This window comes from Pteropus alecto, unplaced genomic scaffold (genome assembly GCF_000325575.1).
Source record: "Pteropus alecto unplaced genomic scaffold, ASM32557v1 scaffold35, whole genome shotgun sequence".
In the NCBI taxonomy this organism is placed as follows: Eukaryota; Metazoa; Chordata; class Mammalia; order Chiroptera; family Pteropodidae; genus Pteropus; species Pteropus alecto.
The window spans coordinates 1,119,323-1,142,430 of record NW_006437828.1 but is presented as its reverse complement, the minus strand read 5'-3'; the positions used below and the strand labels follow the sequence as shown (position 1 = coordinate 1,142,430).

Genomic DNA, 23,108 nt, shown 5'->3' with positions numbered 1-23,108 from the left:
GGTGAGAAATTGGTAGTGACTGTTTTATGTTTACCCACAAGATATGAAATAGAAATGTAAAAGAAGAACTTGTGTGTTTAGATGAAAAGAACCATAAGATAAGGAGGCAAAGAGTCAGAACATGATTTTCCATGATAACGAGAGTAATTTTAAACTTTAATTTTTTGTGGGATTGAATGCTCAAACAAATGAGATTTCATTGCCTGGGTAATTGGCAGAAGCTGTAAATCAGATTCTAATGTGTTTGCTCCTGGAATGATGAGAGATTTTTAAAAATTCAGCAAATGATCTAGATATTTGGAAACTCCTAGATAATAATTTTTTTTTCCCCCTTTGGATTCAAATAGATAGAATTGTATTGATAGTTATTTTGAAGACATGTGTGGATCCGGGTTTGAGTGTCCTGAAGCTTATACAATTTGAAGAGAAGGGCTTTTATTAAAGAAAAAGAACACAAAATTGTGAATATAAAGTTTGGTAAGAAAGTGAGTATTTAGAAAGATAGTAAAAATCACAACAAATTATAAATCTCCAAAGCCTAAAATACCACAAAGATGACAAAATCCAGAAAATTAACAAAATTATTTTAATTGAACTTCCTGATACATCTCTGCAGCACTTTTTCCTTACAATTTTTAGTTAGCTATAGACTCATTAATTTTCTCTTCAAATGACAATAATTTCAGAATATGAATTTTATTCAGAGAATAGAAGATAATGCAGGCTTCCTCTGGCAGAGTTAATTTAAACTTGTTTATTCTTATTGAAGTTTTAGAAAAGTTTTAGCTTCAAAATTCCTTGCTGACAAAGTCCGTGTATAATTTTAGTATTGACGCTAAATTTGGGAAAACCTCTATCAAGTTTCTCTCTTTGAGCTATTGGATTTCAAGACATTTCAAGATCCCCTGGGCAGTGTCTAATCTGACAGCGCTCATTAACCAGTTTGTTGCTGATGTCCTCGTATCATGACGTGGCGTGGGTATGCCATGTGGTGAAGGAGGATTCCTGCAGGTCATTCCTCCAATGCGACAGCTAGCAATAACCACTATCTGGAGAAGTGCCTGTAAACTACATAAACATATGTCGCCAAACCCACACTAAATGTGCCCCCCAACTCAGTTCCCTTAGGCAAATCCCCTAAATGACTGCAGAGTTGAATTCTAGTGCAGAGTAGAAAGAGTTTTACTGATTGTAATTAAAATATCCTCTTTCAGCAAATTTTACCAAAGGGACATGATTAATTCACTTCCATCTCATGGAGAAGGACTAGATGTAGCATTTTACTTAATTTTATCAATTCTCTGAGAAGTGCCCTCTGACCTCTGAATGAGCCCTGATCTATCCCCAGCACCAATTAAGGACTAATGTTCCCTGGATTTCTGTATCCCATTCACTGCCTACATATTTCTCTTAAGATATAAGTTTGGTGACTAATTTCCTCTGTTCAAACTATAGCCACTCTGAGACCACCAACTGAGTTCTAAGAGTTCAAGTAACAACCTAAGAATTTAGCTGACCCTCATGTAGTAAGGGGAACAAAGCATTCTTCATGAATATAAACATGAGAAGATGAACTAAACACATCGTTTAAGAAAGAAAAATGAAAATGTAATATCTTGTTCAATAAAAGATTAAATATATTACTTTACGTTATAGGTCATTAAATATAAGAAACATATATTTATGTATGAATTACAATTTGCTTTTACCAGATGATATTTAACTTTTCTTATGGAAGGAAAGCTTCATCATGATCAAAATATCATGCTTTTTTCAAAACATATTTACTTTACTTATGCTTTAAAAATAAATTAAGATTGCTGCAATAAGTTGGCAAAGTGGGAGTTTCTAGTAAAATTCTGACTTGAAGGACACCAAAAGTCAGCTTGTTCCAAAATATTTCTATATGCTGTGGCAAAAGGGATATTTAACGAGAGCATGTCCTTCTCCTATCATGATAATATAAATTATTTAATTATATGAGCTATTTATCATCTTGATTTCTGTACAGACAAGAAATCTGACAGGTCTGAGGGTCAATAAAATTGAATGGGACACAGCAGAAACAAGATCTTGATGGCAGCAGAATTTTTGATCGTAGATGACAAGGCTGGGGCAATGTCACAGGAACCAGGTACTATGGAAATCTCAAATTTTCTACTTAATTTAGCTAACAAAATGTGCAATTGTTTGTTTTATGCATTAATTTTCTATAGTTATTGAAAAGGGAGCAGATAGGGAATAAAGTAATACGGTATTCTATTTTTTCTAAATGTGATTTGATTTGGTTTTTAATGGTAGCATTTCATTTAATTAAAGAAGTAGTTTCTGGCAAATGGAATCTGAGGAAGCCTAAGTATTAAGAGATAAAACTTCCATAATTTAGTGTAATTTTTTTTTCTCTTTAGTTGGAAATAAGCTAAGAGAAGCACTTGAAATGGTTTCAGAAGGTAGAAAATCCAATCTAAACTGGCGAAAGAATTTATTGGCTCAAGTAACACAATTTCTTTATACTTGGCCTGATCCATGGGCTAAAATAAGTCAATTTACTTCCAACCATGCCATCCATTGGGGGGCAACATTTTAAGGCCCCAAATGGTGGCTTTTGGATCTCCAGACTTATATTTTCTAAGAGTCAAGTCCAGCAGAAAAGAGAAAATATCTCATCAGTAATTTCAGCAGAAATCCTAGATTTCATTCTTCCTGGACCAACTGGGGTCGTGTGCCCAGCCTAGGTTAAATTACTCTCTGGAGGTGAGCAGGGCTGATCTGGCTGGCCGGGCCTGATTCACATACTTTTTCCTGGAACAAAAGATAAAAGTGTACCTCAGAGCTTGGGTGACTGTGGGAGAGGAATGGGGACCCAAAAGAAATCCAAATACAGTATTGTTAGTGAAAGAGGGAGAATGGCCATTAGGAAAAATCAGTGGATCCTCCCCTTTGGTAACTCGATATCAATACACATTTTTTTTCATATAAATAAACTTCCAAACGTGCCTTAGCTGGGCACATAATGATACAAATGTCCGTGTGTACTCCCGCTCCTCCAAGGGCAATAACTCAGAGTTTGGTCCAGTTACTGCATCTGACTCTTAATTTAAGATATGTGGATGACGAATGTTTTCAAATAGGTCTGGATATAAGGCTCCTGATCTGAAAATCTATGGATAAATGCAAAACCTAATCACTTCCAATATACTTAAAATGCAACTGTAGATTGAAATAGTCTAATTTAAATTCACATGAAGAAGAGGCTAGAATGAGAAAAAGAGGATAGAATGTTTTTTCTATGAAACAACTGAGAATGGTCACTGATTCAAAAGTATGTATAATATCCTGCAGATAAAGAACATTATGGACTTTTTGCTTGGGAAATAAAAGAAAATCCTTGGTCAGACAATCTGGCAGACTCTGGTCCTCTCTTTGGAAGGCTCTCCCTAATCTAGTATCTTCTACAGATGATGACCTCTTTAGCAGCGCACTTTCTGTTGGTACAAAGAAGGCAGGGGTGTGAGAGCCGATTGTGTCTATATTCTCTTCCCAACTCTGTAGTCAGTGACATACATTGCGGCTTGAAATGGCCACGGTGGGAGTAGTTATACCACAGAAATCAGCAAATGGCATGAATCAAGGTCCCCCTCTGTACAGCCAGTTTTACCATTTATCTATCACTGAGAGGGGGTTTGGAATTACTTAGGACTTAGGGGCTGAGCAATCCCCAACTTCTGTTTACTAAATCTGAAATTTCTCTACCAATGCAATTTAAAAATTTAGTTGACTCTGAGCCTGCAATTCCATGGGTTAATCACCAAATCTGTTTATCTTATTAAATTAGAGTCTTTCGATTCAGAATCTGGGCAGGGGATTTGTACTTCTTAGCAACCACCTTCAGTTCCTTTTTTATTTGCTCAGACCTCAGTGTCAAGGCCTTTACCTTGTCCTTTGTCTCGAAGCACAGTGAACATATGGTCTGCAAGTGAAGAGACAATAACTAAGCAGCTTTTTGCCCCAAAGCTGCAAGCCCACTGAACATTTGCAATTAGAATATTTATCCCTTTTTGCAAGAAGAGAATTCATAACAAGAGATGCTAGGTAGGAGCCTGAGCATCAAGCTTTGTTAAGTGCCAGTTTCATCTCATGCTAGGTTTCCCACCTTCTGCTTCATTTGCATTTCTCTAGTCTGGTGCAGAGAATTTTGTTTTTATAGTATTGAAAACTTTCAGATCACTGCACCCTCAGGCATTTTGGTTTACAGGGCATTGGCAAAGAGAGCCTCTCTGAGCATAAGATACATTTTCTAATCTTTCCAAGGGGTCAATTTCTATGATTTTTTTTTTCATCTTTCTTGTAGGAGAAAAATCAAGAGAACAGTATCCTGAAACCGAGTGAAGAATGTATATCAGGAAGGCAGAAGTGCTCAACTATGCTCACTGTCAAGGCTGATAGATCAATGTGTTACATGTCAATGCTGATAGGTCAAAAAGAATGAGGAAGAAAGACTGAGCACTGAATTTGGCACTATGGAGGTCTGCGATGACCTCTCCAAGAGCAGTTTTAATAGAGTAATGGGAGCAAAATGGAGTACTTTTAAGTGAGAATTGGATAAGAGGAACTGGAGAAAGTATTCGGTGGAAGTTTTGCCGCAAAAGAAGAGCTTCGAATATTATTTCTAGAAGTTTTTGACTGCATGTTCCTGAATATATTTCCTTCAATAAGACAGATTTCTCTATGGGTGAGTCACATCCTTGTGACTACTCTAGTGAGCCCTAACTTATTACCACCCAATGGCACCTATAGATATAACAGGATGAGTCTTTTAAAAAAAAAGTCTGCTCTTTTCAGTCATTCAGTGGTATAACAAGGGTCTGATCCAGGGCTATTTGTTGAGAATTTGTGACAGCTAATATATTTATTGACTTGAATTGCTCAGGATCCTTGAATTCTCCTCTAATCTCATTCACCATGAAAATTACCAGAAGACGGTTACCTAACTTCCTACATATATGTATGTATGTGTGTGTATATGTATGTATATATATATATTTGCTCAAAAATACATATATATTTATATATAATATAAAGTTTTTTATTACTAAAATGAAGATTAAAAGAACACCTATACAATGCTGCAACAAGAGCAAAAAGTATACTTAATAAATAGTTTGAGGTCTAATGACCAAAAATGGTATAAATTTAAGGCATTATTAATTTACATTTTTATCTATTCCATTTAATTCTACTTATTAATACTTACTGGGAAATCCCATTTGACTTTGTTAAAGTCAGAATAACCAATTTTTAAGCTATCATCCACTGGAAAGTCTAAATCTGAGAATGAATGAATGTGCTTAGGCTTTCCTAGGAGGCTTGCATTTTAAAAGCCTTACAGTTTATATATAATAAGGATCAAAACCTCCTACTATCTGTAGATAGAGTGTGCATTTCAAAGTAATACTACACTGGCTGTTTGCTTGCCATTTCTGAAAAGAGCTTAAGTACAAGAAGGAATGAAGAGCAGTGATAATGGAGGGAAACGCTGAACAGTATGATTATTCAGCTCTTACCTCCCGCACTCTGTTTTAAGTAGTTGAGCAGATCTCAGTGTTACTTTGCATTTTCATGTGGCAGGGAAGAAAGTATCTTATAGGACAAGGAGGTTGGCACGGATGGGAGAGGCAAGGCTCATTTTTGCTCCGTTTCGCAAACACTCTCCAGTCCCCTGAGAAGGACTTTTGACCATTTTGCTCTGCACTTCATTTACACTTCATTCAGCCAGTGTCCTGTAGTCAGGGCTGGACCTTCAAGCAGTTGGCAGCTCATTATTACTTACTGACAAGGGCCGTGAATAAGGTAAACTTATATCTGGTTGATTATCCAGATAAAATTCATCCTCGGGGTGAGTCTGATACTGAAAGATACTAAATGCTTCAAGCTCCTAACCCTGTAGCGGGAGCACAGTCAGATTCTACACAGAGACCACTTACCTTCCCACACACCAAACATCCCTGGGTCACATCCCTGACTCTGGCCTCTGCTGTGCAATTATGTTTCATGTGAGCCTGTAGGTGCATATTTTGGAATACTGACTTTCACATTATTTAGTATGGGGCTAAGCATAATGCCAGTGGTATTATATAAGAAAAAAAAAAAACAATAGAAAATTATTCCTCCACAGTTCCTACTTCTTTACCATTAGCCACCATTTCTAAAGATATTAAAAAGTTCATATGGTTTGAATATTTCATATATCATAAAAAAGAATATTTTCTACAATGGTAATAATATACTCATTTTAATATTAAATTTTAACAAATTAATTTAAAAATATTCTCATATTAATAGAGTGAGATTGTGGGGAGTAAATTTGCTTTAAGTGGATCAGTACTATGGTGATGGTGATCATATTGTAATTTAAGGATTTCCTAGAACAGGTGACGGTATTGTCAAATAATATCTCCATGGATTCTTTTTATTACTGCCCATGATGCAATAGAGATGTGTTGGATAACAATCATAAGAGTGTGAAGTTCTTTTAATCTAGAAAGAATGAATGGTATCACTGCACTAATTTCATTCTATTAGTTTGATTTAACATAGAATAAACATTTCAAGTTAATCAGATGACAGCGAACATTTATTACATTCAGTAACCAATGTTTATTGAGTACTTGCTGTGTAACAGTTATTATAACTGTATTTTATCTCATTTAATCTTCCAAGCAATCTTGTTAGGGCAGTCCATTAGGAGATAATGAGGGTCAGAAGCTAAGTAGCTATTCTAGTATCACACTACTAATAAGAGGGAGAGCCGGGATTGAAACCTGGGTGTCTATCTTCCAAGTCCATACTGTTGACCATCAAGTTCTGTGACTGTACCGGGTAGTAAAAGGATGAAATAATGGTTCCTGCCTTTAAGGAGAAATGGATGGATAAATACAGAAATGATATCAGTGTGGTACAGTGAGAACTGTAGAAAATGGATATACGAAATGATACGTGAACATAGAGGTGAGAGGCAGCAGTTGTGTCTGGGTAAATCAGGTGAGGGTTCACAGAAACGAAATCAGAGGCACAGAGAAAAAAAGTGTATTCAAGGCTAAGGACATAGCAAGTAAAGAGCCGCCAAAGAGGAAAAGACATTAGCGCATTCTGGAAATCTTGCGAAGTTTGGTATTGGAGTAGACAAAGGAGCTTGCGGCAGGACCACAAGAATTAAATATGACAATGTTCTGAATTTACTCTACTGAATAGAAATAGTCTGTAAGCATCAGGGAACATAAGTTAGAGGTTAAGTGACTAAGACAGGATGTATGACTTGCTAAATTTTAAGCTAGGTCTATTTGTCTAGTTATTTTAATTACTTTGTCAGCATCCTTCAGAACAAATTCTTTCTGTAGATTTTTTTTGTTTCAGGTCAACAACTCTGTGTGCATTTCAGCTAATGCCTCATTATTATGCTAACTGTATTTTCTTTGTTGAGACTCTATATTACAGGGTGTTACTATATATGGCAGGGTATGATTTGGCCTTGCCGAACTTTGGGCCATTACCAGTGGCTTCAGATTGAACAGGGTTATTTCGAGGTCATACACTGATGCTACAAAGGATTGAATTATTTATGACTTTAATATTCACCACTGTTTCTAGCTCAAGATCCAATATACCACTGAATATTGTCTGTCAACAAAACACTGCATCTGTTCCATTTGTTGATGACCAATAAAACAAAGCAGTTTGAATTGTTGCTTTGAATTCAATATGGGTTGAATTTCTGTCCCAAGTACTTCAATAATAATAACAATAATAATCATAATCATAATAATAAATATTTAAAACATTTACAACAAATAAAATGTTTGTGTCTATGCAAAAGAATGAAAATAGACTGTTATCTATCACCACACACCAGAATTAACTCCAAATGGATCAAGGACCTGAATATGAATACTGAAACAATAAATTGCATGGAAGAAAACATAGGTACTAAACTCAAGGACCCTGGACTTAAGAGAGGATTTTATGAATTAGACCTCAAAGGCAAAGGAAGTAAAAGCAAAAATAAATGAATGGGACTATATCAAACTAAAAATCTTCTGCACAGCAAAAGAAATCATCAATAAGGCAAAGAGAAAACCATCTAAATGGGAAAATGTACTTGCAAACAACACCTCTGATAAGGGCCTAATATCCAAAATATATATTAAAAAACTCATAAACTCAATAAAAAACAAACAAACCAATTAGAAAATGGACAAAGGACCTAAACAGATACTTCTCCCAAGAAGACATACAAATGGCCAAAGATATATGAAAAGATGTTCAACCTCACTATTAGGGAAATGCAAATCAAAACTACAATGAGATGCTATCTCATACCTGTTAGAATGGCTATCATCAATAGGACAAGTAATAACAAGTGTTGGAGAGGTTGTGGGCAAAAAGGAACTGCCTACACTGCTGGTGGGACATATGATCCAGGAATCCCTCTTCTGGGTATTTACCCAAAAAACCTGAAAACATTTATCTGCAGAGATGTTCATAGCATGATTCACGGTGGCCAGGATGTGGAAATAACCAGTGTCCTATGATAGATGACTGGATAAAGAAGATGTGGTACAATATACAATGGAATATTACTCAGCCATAAGGAACGGTGAAATACTGCCATTTGTGACAACATGGATGGATCTTGAAATAATCATGCTAAGCAAAATAAATCAGACAGGAAAAAGTTGAAAACCATATGATTTTACTCATATATGGGATGTAAAACTGAAGTCCATGACAAACAGAGACTCATGGACACAGACTGTGGATTAATGATTACCAGAGGGAAGGAGGGGAAGAGGGAGGTAGATAGAGGTAAAAGGGGTCAAATATTTGGTGACAGAAGGAAATCTAACTTTGAGAGGCAAACACACAGTGAAATATATATATGACATACTGCTGAATTGTACACTTGAAACTTATTTGATTTTATTAATCAATGTCACCTCAATAATTTTTAATTAAAAAAATTTGTCTGATACTAATTAGCACCAGTCATAATGAATGCATAAAATTAATATATATATGCATATCTATACTATATTGCTATATTTACTATTTTTATTTTTGTATAACAGAGACTGATTTGGGGAAATAAGTATCCTCCTCAAACACTATAAGCCCCAGATGCATTTCTGTAAAAAATCAGGGTCTTTAAAAATGTATTTTTAAAAAAATTATAAGAGTGAACACCTCCATCTCATTTGACCACTTTTTTTTATGCTTCTTACCTGTAACAAAGCTTAAGAAAAATAGATATTAGTTATTACGAGAGAAGAGGCAGAAGGAATATTTTATAACAAGAACTAAAACTCATGTTTTCAAAAAGCATCTGAAAAATAATATATTGATAATTTTACAGAATTAAACCTTAGAGATGGAAGGCAGTGTAGAGTTCAATTTTAATCATTAAAAAAAAAATTTTTTTCAGGCTTCAGTCAACATCAAAACATGATTCTCTGAGCATCGACCCTGAAATGGGTTTTCGTTACTTCACAGTAGTTTTTCCTTTGAATGACTCAGGCAGCATGGGGCACTTCTGGGAACAGCACTAGGAAATGGAACATCTTACAGTATTAATTATTTTTCTCAAGGGGCAATGTTACATCTAGGAGTTGTATTATTGATCAAAAATTTGATATAAAATAAATCACAGATATGCCTGATAATACAGTATAATGGTAAATATCGAGTCACAGTGCAGACTAAAGGAAATGATGCACATCAGGGGCCTAGCACAGTGCCCGGCACATACATGCAGGCAATTCATACATGTTAGCTTCTCATATACCAGGTTCTAGTTACTTTGGCTGCCTAACAGATTACCCCAAAACTTAATGGCTTAAAATAATAATGATAACTTATTCTCTCTCATGGTTCCTGTGGGTCAGGAATCAGAAAGGGCACCATAGGCTCAACTGTTCTCTGCTCCACGATGCATGAGGTCTCAGCTGGAAGAGACGAAGACTGAAGGCTGAATCATCTGAAGGTTCATGCACTCACATGTCTGTCAATTGCTGGTGATTATCAGTCGGGGGCCTGAGGCTATTGGCTGGAACACCAATTTGGCCTCTCTGTGTGGCCTGAGCTTTCTCACAATATGGTGGCTGGGATCTAAGTGTAAGCATAAGATAGGGAGAGAGAGAAAGAGAGATGGGCGGGTGGGGGAGAGAGAGAGAGGGAGAGAGAACACTGAAACTAGTTTGCCATGTATGACCCCTAACCTCAGAAATCAAGCAGCCTTACTTCTGGCACATTCATATGGTCCAGAAAGCCACAGAAATCCAAAAGAGAGGAAATAACTTCACCTCTGAGGGGAAGCCTGCTAATGTCACATTGTAAGAGGAGCATGTGGGATGGGGAACATATTGGTGGAGCCATCTTTGAAAACACAATTTGCAAACCTCCCAATAATTTGAAATAATAAAATAACTCTTGAAATTATAAAAATTAGTAGAATCCAGAGGACTTTATAATGCAATTATTTGGAAATCCAAGCCTCTGAAGAAAAAACAGTCCCAGAGAAAGAAATGATCTAAGTGGGGCCATTCGACTAGTTATTCTAGTGTCAGGAGTTAAAGCCAAGTTGCTGAATCCCAACTCTATAGTAATTTACCATGTAAAAATCCCATAAAATGTGTCTGACTTTGTTCATTGATTAGAAAAAGGATTTAATGTGTTTATCCATCGGTGTAAAAAAGGCAATTTTTATATATGAGAAATCTGAATTATTAAAACTAATATTGGGAGAGGATGTTCTCTGGCTGTGGTTAAAAAGTGCAGGCATGTCTGATAAGCAGGCTGGCTCGTGACCTCCCCGACACCTACTCGGCTAGATGTAGGGCGTAGTTTTCAGCAAGGCAGAAGGGTAGAGAGGGCAGTGTACTGTCTGCTTTGCACCTTGGTTCCACGTAGTTTCTTGTTTGAGTTTAGGGAATCTGAGAGCTGAAGCAAAAGCTGTTTCAAAAGAAATTTCCAAGACCCACAGAGTAAGCAGAGCTGCTCTGGGTCCCCGGTGACCCAAGTGCAACCAGGATTTGGAGAGGGGCAGTCTCCCTTTTATGCACAGGAGATAATGGAGGGAACACATTTGCTGTTTGACATCTAGAGGTTTTGCAGGTTTGGGGGCAGTAATGAACAATCTCCTAGACAGAGAAACAGTATTTTCAGAGAGTTCATGGGCAGTTGTAATATCCAAGTACCTTCTTCTGGTGGGTTGTAAGCCAGTAGACAGAAACAAGGGACCGGAACAGAAGACCTTGCTGCTAATGTGATACGCAGCTAGCTCCTGAGGCACTTTCACAGGCCTAGGGGAGGAGCACTCCAATAACACCTAAGTCCTGTAGTCCTGTTGTGAAGAAGGACAGTAAAATTGGCACACAAATACTAACGTAGTCTCATCTGAACCTATAGGCAGATAAGGTCTGTGAAAATTTGGATCACATTAATAAATTATCTATAATTAACATTCAATTAACAATGATTTTGGCTTCTTTAAATTTTAAAGGGTATTCAGAGGAATGATTTGGACCACTTATGTCTAAAACTGAACTGTTACCTTCTCTTTTCTTCATACCAAATCAAGCAGAAGCAGAAGATAAAATTACCCCATTTATTGTCTTTTACAAAAACATTTATTTGAAGCAACTAGTTGAAAACGTCATTACAGGAGTTTTTTGTTGTTGAAATTTAGAGATCTGTAGCCTCTTCAATCTGGCTGTCCTGTTTATTGTTTTATTATTTGCTGTTCCTTGAATCCTAACCTCTTTTCTCACTTCTAAGTCTTCTCGTTCCACCCCAGATCCAGGGTGGCTTTAGGAGTTTACAAAAATCACAAAAATGCAGTTGGAATGGTATGTACAAATGTAATGGGCCTGAGCAGCTAGTGAAGGATGGATAAATTCTTATTTGAAGTTTGGTTGAAACCCCTGCTCTGCCATTGACCAACTATGCAAATTTAGGCCTGAGTTTCCTCATCTGTAAAATAGGGATCACACACACACACACACACACACACACACACACACACACACACACACACACACACTATTCCTAATAACTCTGTTAAGATTAAATGAGCTAATGCATAGAAAGGTACAAGGCACACTGTAAAGTACTCCCATTACCTAGAACATAGGAGAGTTATGAGCTCAAATTTTCAAAAAATTGCACTAACTAGATAGAACCCATCGGCCCAACACCTCCCTTAATCCTGCTCACAGGATCCTCTTCTGCATGAGCTGACCTGTGTCGCAAGGTCTTTCTCAGGAAGTGGAGCTCAGATGTTAATTGGATAGTGTTGAATGAGCAGAGGGGTAAAAACACAAAGCTTTGATAAGTAATAACCAACTTTTATTTATTATTGAGATATTTCAGGCATAAAAGTGAATATGAATCAGCTTTATTTCCCCTAGGCTCAGAAAATTCCACTCCTAACTCCTTTATAGCAAAAATTAGCAGGGGTGACTCCTCACTGGTAATCCAGAGCTCTCATTATTTTTAGCATTGGAAAGTCAGTGAAAAGATTTGGTCTGTGAGAGCAGACTCTCAAAGCTCAGCTCAACTTTTGTGGCCTACTAACATTCCATCTAAGGGCAATATGCCAGCTACTACTCCTACAGCAGGGAAAAAGGAAGAAAGGGAGGGAAGGAGTACAAAGAATAAAAGGAAAGAGAGAAAGAAAGAGAGAGAGAGAGAGAGAGAGAGAGAGAGAGAGAGAGGAATGTAGCATATGAATGGGCTGGGATCAGTGCTACCAGAAGAGTGACAGAAATATAAAGGAAAATAAATAACTGATCCCTAGCACCAAGATTATGGTTCAAGATTTCACAGAAAAGGAAAAGGTGTTTAACATAATGCAATTTTTCCTAATTTTAGTCATTCACAGGTTACCTACATAATTTTACTATATTCACATATTTCCAATATTATTATTTGCTTAACATGTTTTTAACAGTCACTTTTAAACATTTTTATGTGTATTTAGATAGGAAACTTTTTGTAAATAGAAAACAAGAATAATTTGCCATAAATAGAATAACTATAAAAAATATAATGAAAACAAGGCAATGTTATTAAAAGATAGTTAGATATTGTTGTCTACAGAAGATATTGACCTTAAGACCTGCTCTGTTTTTTTTGTTGTTGTTGTTGAAAAGGGACGTTGGCAAGTGTTAGATGTTAGAAATACTTGCTCTAAACTGATATCTGCTCATTGAGGCCCTTCTACCAACTGAAAAAGAATTGGAAGGGGAATTACCTTCTCACTATGTGACTGATTTAATAAATATTTATTAACTCAATGCCATTTCATATCATGTGCACACACATGACAGAAATATGTGTTTATGATAGAAATAATATAAATTTCATGATAGAAACCTAGAAATGATCTCCATCTCCTCTGTCCCACATGCTCAGAATGGTGTATTGGTTAAGAGGGTGGTGTGAGTGTTGGACAGACCTCGATTTGAGTACTCTGGAATACTCTGGAATCTTGGTTCTACCATTTACTAATTTAGATGAAAACTACTCATCCACAAGATCTCCCCCCAAATATATATATATATATATTTAATTTTATTACTTATCTGACCACTCCAAGGGAAGGAGTTAACATCAGTTGAAAAAAGTGAAAAAAGTATATTTATATTTTCTTTTAAGTACTTTCTGTGAAACATTAGCTCTAAATTCAAATTAGTTTAGGTAAGTGTTATCAGTGTGCTGAAAGGTAGCTAAGTACCAAAGAGCAGGGACAAATGACAGTGATTGAGTTTTGGGGAAGGTCTGAAGTGGGGGCTGGGGCGGGGCGCACGTTAGGCCAGGATAAACAATTAGTAAAATATTTAGAATATGGTAATTTTGAAGAAGGTGAGAAAATATCAGACGTAATTTTAGCAGATTTTATCAAGCATGAAAATTACACAAAGAGTCTACAAAAATTTTGGGGGGGACTATTCTCTATTTCTTTTTAAAACCACATCATCCTGTGTACTCTATCAGATCATGCTGTGAACACAAAATACATATGTTCTTTGTCCCAAATAGCTTAACAGATAATTTGAGTGGCTCTAAGGAATATAGCAAAATTTAGTGCTTGAAGTGAATAAAATAACTAAAATATATGCAGCCTAATTTTGTGATGTGAAAGCAAAACAGGCCAATTCCTTTGTGATCGTCAGTGATTTTTATTTTTTAAAAAAGTGAATATGTGAAAATTGAAATGTATCCAGAAGATATGTTAAACTGTATTGATTCATTTTTTTAATAAGTGGTGCAACTAGCATTCTTTTGAAATACAGGGTCTTTGGGTAATTTAAAATATAACACATAATAAAATTTTGATTTATAGACATTTAGAAGCAATATAGCTGTGACGGATATCTTTGGGAGTACCTGCTCAGGTAGATACCCCCTTGACTGCCTGCTTCTCTCTCAGTGGTCCTCTGGCAGGCTCTGTGTAAAACGTGACCCCACTCTCTGACATGCCATGCCAGAGTACTTTCCCTGAAATCTCCCTGTGGGGTCAAGAGTAAGCATTAGTCTCTCTGCAGGCTGGAAGTATAACATATAAACTCAGGAGCTAAGGAAATACAGCCATGCAAAGTAGGAAGTAAAGAAAGATGTTCAAGGAGCAGCAGAGATATTGAGACTGGATTTTGCCTCAGGGTCCAGTGGCTTCCAGCTATTGCTTCCAGACCTTCTGAAGTCCACTGCTTTTCTGCTCTTGGGTTCTATAGGATCCTCTGTATCTTTACACATTCTAATTTTTTTTTTCATTAAGTTAAGTGTTTTTTAAAGCAAAGAGTCCTAAGACAACATCTATTGCACTTTCAGTGATGTATCAAAACTACTTGATGTAGATTCAGAAATGTTCAGTGAAATACAAAAGATACTTGAAATACTAAGTGACTTATAAGAAATGATTAAGTGGAAAGAAGATGCAGAATACCTATGTCGACTAAGTATTAAATTAGAGAAATAGTATTTCAAAAATAAATTTGTATATGACATCCATAATAAATAACAAAAGAAATAATATAAATATAAAATATATATCATGAGAAATGTTGCAGTATATTAGATAACAAACCCTTAACAAGGGTAGAAAAACCTTCACATTGATACAGCTACCAACCATACTGCACATATATGTGAAACTCCAGGATTTCACAAAATAAAAGATGTCTCATAAATTCACTCTGTCATATACTTACTGGTTCTGCATATAATTTTACAAGAGTAATACATGCTACTTTTAGAAACACAAATTCACTTAAAGAAGGACATAAAATTATCCTTCTATAACCACTTAGAAAGCTACACTAGTATTATGCATGTTCTCTCAATCTTTTTTTCACTTATAACTCATTTTGCTGTATTTATGTCCAATTATGCTCATATTCTGTTATAGTTTGTGGTAGTTATAAAAACCGCAGTGAGCACCTCTAATATTTAATTTACTAAGTGAAAAACATAGTTTCATCCCTAAATAATCAGAATGAAATCTCTATAAGGGCAAAGATCCCATTGGTCTCATTCATTGCTACCTCCCCATGCCTAGGCTTTAGGTAAATAAATTTTGTGAAAATGACAACAGTCGCATTCAAGAATACATACAAAAGATATAGCACGAAGTTAAGTTAGTTAAAAATCAGCCATTTTACAGAGGCTACCAATTGTGTTAGAGCTGGGGGAGTGATTTCTATTGACTCTGAAGGAGAGTTGGCTTAGGTTTAAACGATTCTGCCCTTGTCTTATCTGGGTAAAGAAGTAGCATTATCATTTTCTTACAATGTGCAAACTGAAAAGTAGCATGACTCTTTCCATTTTAAAAGAATCTTTATCTCTATAGAATTCAGTTCCTGAACCCAAAGAATCTGTGTATCTGCTCGTTTTCTAACACCATGTCTTCTATTCCTGAAGCTCCCTCATTCCTACAGGTATACCTAGGGGTGTGGTATTAAATGTTTATTAACTGGATTTCCAGAAAAAGAAAACAAAGTAAACAAACCTGATTTGCAGCATTTGCCAATCACTGTGGTACAAACACCCATGCCATGGCCACCAACATGACATGACTGCTGGGCTGTGAAGAGATGTGCTTGACTGGCCTTCACGAGTGGGTAGGAACTGGTTCCATCATACCACTGGGTGAAGGAAAAAAAAAAAAGTCATTTTAATAATGAAAATATGGATTCACGGTATCATACATGAGAGCCTTGGATATCTCCATAGCATTCATTACAATTATAACTAATTATCCATGTATAAGTAACTCAATATTTTATTTTCACACAGACTATAACTTTCAAAGGCAGGGCTCATGACCACTGATCTCACCCGCAGTGCCTGGCACAGCGATTGGCTCAGAGTGTGGGTTCAAGAAATCACTGTTGAATGAATGACTTATTTATTTATCTAGCCTCATAGTTTTTAAAACTTCTTATTATTCGTTGAATCCTTTATTCAAATGAAATCTTTCATCAAAATGCAGTGTAAAAAGCAAATAAAAGGAATACTGTTCTGCTCTGAGTGGGCTTGGGGGCCTAGACTCCAGCTGGCTGACCCTTCTCCTTGCCCCCCACTATGGTTCTTGAAGCACTAGGTCCCCTTAGAAAATCCTTTGAAAAACCAACGAATCAGTCTAACTGCTTGGATTCTTATCTATAACGTTCACACCAGTGATCACCTAATAGAGGCTTGAATACCTCCACTGCTGGGGAACTCACTCTTTCTGAGCCTGCCTATTTCCTTGTTGGACTGCTCCTAGGTTAAAATTCTTTATTATGTTCAGCCAAAATCTTCTTTTTAGTCCTTAGGACTAATCCCTGAGACTGACAATAGGTCTAAATTTCCTTCTAAATGAGATTATTTCGAATTTCTGAAGGTCACTATCATCATCCCTTTGTTTGGCCCTCCTTTCCGTTTCCTTGTTGTTGTTTTTTTTTCATATTGATTATATTTTTATTATATTAATATTATAACAGAGTCAGCACAAGTATATTATTATTATAAAGTACAATGTAATACAACAGTGACACACTTGCTTTTTTGAGACATTTAAAGTATAACAAAAAGTATAAAATAATAATAAAAAACATCTATATTCTTACTACTCAAGGAACAATAACTAATAGTCATACTTGTTTCTAATCTTTTTTAAAGAAATAAACTTTACCGATAGAGTAAAAAATCCTTTATCCTCAGATCCATTCCCTTCTTCCTCACTTCATCCAGTATTCTGAGTTTGTTGTGCATCCCTCGAATCTATTTTCATACTGCTACATACATATGTATGCATCTATACATCCAGAGATAAATACACCAGTGCTGTCCAATAAGTAGTCACTAGCCAATGTGGTTATTTAAATTTAAATTAATTGAAATAAAATTTAAAAAATCAGTTCCTCTATTACACTAATCATGTTCCAAGCACTCAGTAGCCAAATGTGCTTTGTGGCTACTTTATTAGACAGTGCAGGTATAGAACATTTCCATCATGGCAGAGAGCTCTGTTGGATGTTTCAATGATGTAAGTATGTGCTTTTAAATTTTTATATACATTAACATTCTGTGCATGTTTATTAAGATGCCTTCTTTAAAATTCAGCATTATGCTGTTGACATCCACCCAACCAATACATAGAGAGGTTTAGTGTATTCCTTTAAACTGGCATAGAACATTCTATTTTATGAATATAACATTTTTTTTACCTATTTCTCCCCAAATGGATACTGGAGTTGTTTTTATTCTTCTATTTTAAATGTCAATGAACATCTTTCTCTAGAATAAGTTTCTAAAAATAAAAATGCTCTTAACACAAGGTATACACATTTTCACTGTTACTAGATTGCCAAAATATTCTCCATGGTAATCAATCTCATTCCCATGAGTAGTGTATTAAAATAACAATTTTCCCATATTCTTGCCAACATTTGATATTGCCTACTAGTTTTTGCCATTGGGTTAGATGAAAATGGAATTTATTGATATTTCATTGCTTTAATTTTTGTGATTAACTGAGATTAAACACTTTCACATATTTATGGACTACTTACATTTTATTTTTGTATATTGCCTACTCAAATACTTGGCCCATTTTTCTACAGGGATTTTGCCTTTGTCTTAATTATTCGTAGTAATACATCATATTAAAAATTGCTTTTATTCCCTTATATATCCGCATATATATCTGACCGATATGTCAGTAGAGTGATCTGCTTTTATTTTTTTGGTATTATCTTCATGATACCCATTATCTTATTCCCCCATTGATGGAATTTTGTTTATCTTCAGGGTTTTGTTCTTACAAACAATACTAGGACCTTATTGACTACCATAGCCATTAATCTTGCTCACTGAATATTTCTGGCTCTTCACCTCTGGCATCTGGTGATTGACTTCTGTGTTGTCACATGTCTATTCCTGGGATGGCATTTAATTTCTGGTGTGAGGTTCTCCAGAGCCTTCTTTCCATCTACTGCTTTGGTCAGCAATGTGTTGAGATGGTTAGCGCTTTGTCAGAGTCCTGGAATAAGGACGATCACAATGATCAGAGGCCTTCCCCCCCACCCTCCAGACATTCACATTGCACATATAAAAAAACTATTTTTTTTTATTAAAAATATTTTGTGGTTATTATCATAGCGTAACTCACCCTATTCCTTGTACTTACTAGAAACTTTTTAAAGGAAATTAGGTTCATCTGACATGACTTAGAATTACAGAATTCTAGGAGTCAAAAAATCGGAGTCAAAAAATCTTTAGAGGGCAGCTATGTCATTTCCTCTTCCTAATTTTTCTCTTAAACCGTAACTTCTAGAATCATGACTAATGGTTTAACAGCAAAGTCCCTGGTCTTTAGTTTGTGGAACTGAACTTCTTTTATCTATTTATCAGTTGATGGCCATTTGGATTGTTTCCACTATTTAGCTATTATGATTAGTGCCATGAATATCCATGTACATGTTTCCGTGTGGACATGTTTCCGTTTCTCTTGGGTATACACAGAGGAGACTTGCTGAGTCACATGGAAATTCTATGTTTAACTTTTTGAGCAACTGTGAAATTGTTTTGCAAAGTGGTTGCAGAATTTTACATTCCCACAGGTAATTATGAAGGTTCCAATTCCTCCACATCCTTACCAACACTTATTGTCCATTTTTTAAAAACGATAACCATTCTTGTGGGTGTAAAGTATCTCATTGTGCTTTTGACTTGCATTGCTAGTGACTAATGATACTAAGCATCTTTTCATTTACCTATTGACCATTTGTATATCTTCCTTGGAGAGATATCTGTTGAAATGCTTTGCCTTTTTTTTTTTAACTGAGTTGTCTCTTTATTAAGTTGTAAGAGTTTTTTATATATTCTCAATGAAAACCCCATTTCTCCCATTCTATAGGTTGTCTTTTTCACTACCTTGATAGTGTCCTTGAAGCACAAAAGTTTTACATTTTGATAGCTCAATTTATCTAATTTTTCATTTTTCGATTGGGCTTGGATGTCATATCTATTGCCTAACTCAATTTCATGGATTTACTTTCACATTTTCTTTTAAGAGTATTATATTTTTAGCTTTTACATTTAAATCTATAATCGATCTTGAATTTCTTTTTGTATATGATGTAAAGGGGTCCAACTTTATTCTTTTGAATGCGGACATCCAGTTGTCCTACCACCACTTGTTGAAAAGAATCTTTTCCCTTTCTTAAAACCAATAATTTTTTTTTTTTTTTTTTTCTGTTATCAAGGTTTAGCACATTTCCTGATGAGCTCAGTAGTTCTTCAGGGCTCCCTAGCATTGGCTCATTTAAGTCTTTCACAGGTTATCTTATTCTCTGGAATGTAAATGGATAATCGTTAAAAAATTTAACGTGCCTCAGAGGGGCGAGGTACTCTTATTATCTCACATTTTATTGTGGTTTCTATTCCTATTTATCTATTGTCTTCTTTCCTGCTTCAGTTTGAGAGCCTTTCCTTTCACTGAAGTAATAGGGACAAGACAGAGATGAATAATTCTTCATCTCTCTTCTGTTAATTTATATCATTGACATCCAATAAATTTAACTCTGCTTTTTTTGTCCTCTTGTACCTAACAAAGCTCTTTTGTCATCTTAAGATTTTCTCCCAACTTTTAGCTGAGTGCAAGACTTTACATTTTTTTTGTAAATGATTTATCTTATTAAAAATAGAAATTCATTATTCGCCTAGTCAGCTGCTACCATTTTCCATGGCACCAACTTATCTATACAAAACATAATTCCAATAAAATATTTTGATGTGAAAATTAGTATAATCCATATATTTTTAACTTTTTAACATTCTGCTACATTTACCTTCTTTCTCATACATACATACGTGTTATTTGTTATATACATGAACATGCATATACATAAAGTATATGTGTATATGTGTGTGTATGTGTGTATGTATTCCAAATCGTTTGAAAATAAATTACAGATACCACAACTCTTCAGTCATAAATGCTTTGGCATAAAATTTCCAAGATTAAGGACGATACCACTGAATCTTTTTTCTTTCTTTTTTTAAGATCCAAGATTGCATTGTGTTGTCATGTCCCTTGGGTCTCATCAATCTGGAATAATTCTCTTTTTTGAGAAAAATTACAATGGCTCATTTGAACAATCTAGGCCATGTTTCTTGTAGAATATGCCACATTCTGGACTTATCTCCCTTTTTCTTCATTAAACTTGTTCTTAATACCCCCTATATACCTTTTAAATTTGCACTTATATCTAGATTGGGGCTTCTTAAGCTTGACACGATTGACATTTTTGGCTAGATAATTCTTTGTTGTGAAGAGGCTGGCCTGTGCGCTGTAGGATGTTTAGATGCATCCCTGGCCTCTTTCCATTAAATCCCTGGCCCCTTCCCCCAGGTTATGCCAAAAAAAATGTCTCCAGATATTGTCAAAGTGCTCAGGGCAGGTAGGAGGTTAAGAGTAGGGTGAGGATCCACTCTTTGGTTGGGAGCGACTGTTTAGAAGTTTGATTAAAATCAAGTTAAACAATTTTGGCAAGAATAGTTCTTTAATGGTATTGTATATTTCTAACTGCATGACATCAGTAAGCATATAATACCAGAATGTCCCATTATTAGCGATTCTAGCTTTGGTCACTTGTTTAAGGCAGTGATTTTTTTTTTTGAAGGTAAAGGTGATTTTCTCTTTTGCAGTAAGTTATGGCTTGATACTTTGAGACCATATGAAGATCCTGTACTCCTACAATCTTTCACCCAGTGCCTTCTAGCATCCTCAGATGAACTTTGCCTGAATCAATTACAATCGATTTGGAAAACGGTCACTTTCTAATTTTTTTTTTCTATACTTAATCTCTAGAATTCCTCTGAAAATTTTCATCTTCCTTCTTTTATTTTTAGTGGCACTCTGAACTCATGCATTTCCTTTACCTAATTTTTTATTCAATTAATTATAGTAATTATTATTTTTTCTACTCATATAGTCTCAAATTTCTCCAGTGGAAGCCCACTCCTTAAAGCATATCTTAAAGTAAGGGAATTTAGTGTTTTGTGGAGCATTAAAGTTATTGTAAGCACCACGCGACGGTAATTTCTTATTATATTACACTGCGTATGAGAACAAAAGTGTATAGGCTTTACATTTAACCAGTGAAGAATTCTGATTGGGACAATCTATCATTTTTACAGTGTACGTTACATTATTTGCAAAAGGTAAATAACTGGTAAGAGAAGATTCAACAACCAAGAAAAATTACTAGCAATTTAATTTTGAGTCATCTATTTACTTCAGAATGGTAAATCTTTTCCTGACTCCTGGATATGATGACTGGTGCCTATAAATAAACATACTTGTACATATATATGGCCTAAACATTGTATACTACTGCAAATTGTAGGGCACAGAATGGAGTTACTTCTGATTCCAAAACTGCTTGGCAACCAATTACAACAGCATTAGAACTCAGCAAAGCATCGCGACTTCATCCCTTTTGGGACGCCCAAACGGAATATCCCAGTTAAAATGAGAAAAATCTGTATTATGCAATTTTAGCTCCACTCCAAGCACTCATCTCCTTCCTTCTGTAACAGTCAAATCTTTCCCCAGCCTCAGGAGTGGCTCTGCCCAGTTCCGCAGTATGCTCTGTGTTTATGCTGAAGGCTTCAAATGAAGCAACCGCAGCGACGAGATTTCGGTTAACAGTCTCACCCGGGGACTCAGCAGTTGAGGCGAGAACCACTTCAAAGAGCCTTTTTTCCTGGCCGGGTCCAGGTGAAAGACCGTGGAAGGTGGAGCAAACTTTTAGGGAGCGTCTCTCCAGCGCGCGTCCCTCCTGATTGGCTAGCGTGAGTCCCGGCCGCCCAATCACGCTAGAGCGTCCCCCGCGCCGCCGCCGCCGCGCATGCCCACTCGGGGACGCGGCCCTGCGCCTCAGCCCTGGAAATCTAAGGGCACAAGCCAGGGGGCGATAGGAGCCAGGCCTGGGTGTGTCCGTGCTAACGTCACAGGGCCGCGCTGGGACGTGGACGGGCCCAGTGGGAAAGCGACAAGAAAAAGAAGCACTGACACAACTGCCCGATTTTCCCACGTCCCCTACGTGCAGGCTTTCTTGGGTTACCCATTCACTTTTCTTGTGATGCCCGACCTAGATAATTTGATTTGCCAGTGGGGGACTTGTGTGCTTCGCGTCCAGGCGACTAGAAAAGCGGGGCGATTGGAGCGAGTCTTTATAAGAAAGTACACTTTTTTCCTATGTAGAGTGGGCTCGGGTACACCTCTCCTTTGTTTTATGCATAAAACGCGGCCTTTTGAGCGCCAGGTGGAAGCGCTGCCTCCGACCGGCCCATCCGTCCCAGCGCTAGCGTTACCCTTCCCTCCCTGGGCCGCCCGTCTGCCTGCTGCTTCCTGCCCTACGAAGTACCCCCCACGACTAGTTTCCGAGGTGTGCAACTCAGGGAGAGTGACCCGCAACCAAAAGCAACCGGCCTTCGGTGCAGAGGAGCAGTGTCGCGGTCCTCGGCGGCACAGCAGCCTCCTCCCTCCCGGCCGCCCCCGGCGC

The 23,108-nt window shown here is 36.5% G+C and overlaps 1 long non-coding RNA gene across 3 annotated transcripts; it reads right to left on the bottom strand.

Moving 5' to 3' along the window:
* Positions 1 to 2,535: 2,535 nt before the first annotated feature.
* On the bottom strand, positions 2,536 to 23,102 carry LOC107195870. 3 transcript variants are annotated; one of them, XR_003047231.1, is made up of 5 exons: positions 22,259 to 23,102; positions 18,430 to 18,577; positions 16,061 to 16,196; positions 11,250 to 11,395; positions 2,536 to 2,802 (listed from the first exon to the last, which is right to left on the bottom strand). It is a non-coding gene; the product is annotated as an uncharacterized LOC107195870 (long non-coding RNA). The 3 variants fall into 3 exon arrangements; XR_003047230.1 differs by lacking the exon at positions 2,536 to 2,802 and having other exon boundaries at positions 8,955 to 11,395; positions 18,409 to 18,577; XR_001517173.2 differs by lacking the exon at positions 2,536 to 2,802 and having other exon boundaries at positions 8,955 to 11,395.
* Between the last annotated feature and the right edge of the window lie 6 nt (positions 23,103 to 23,108).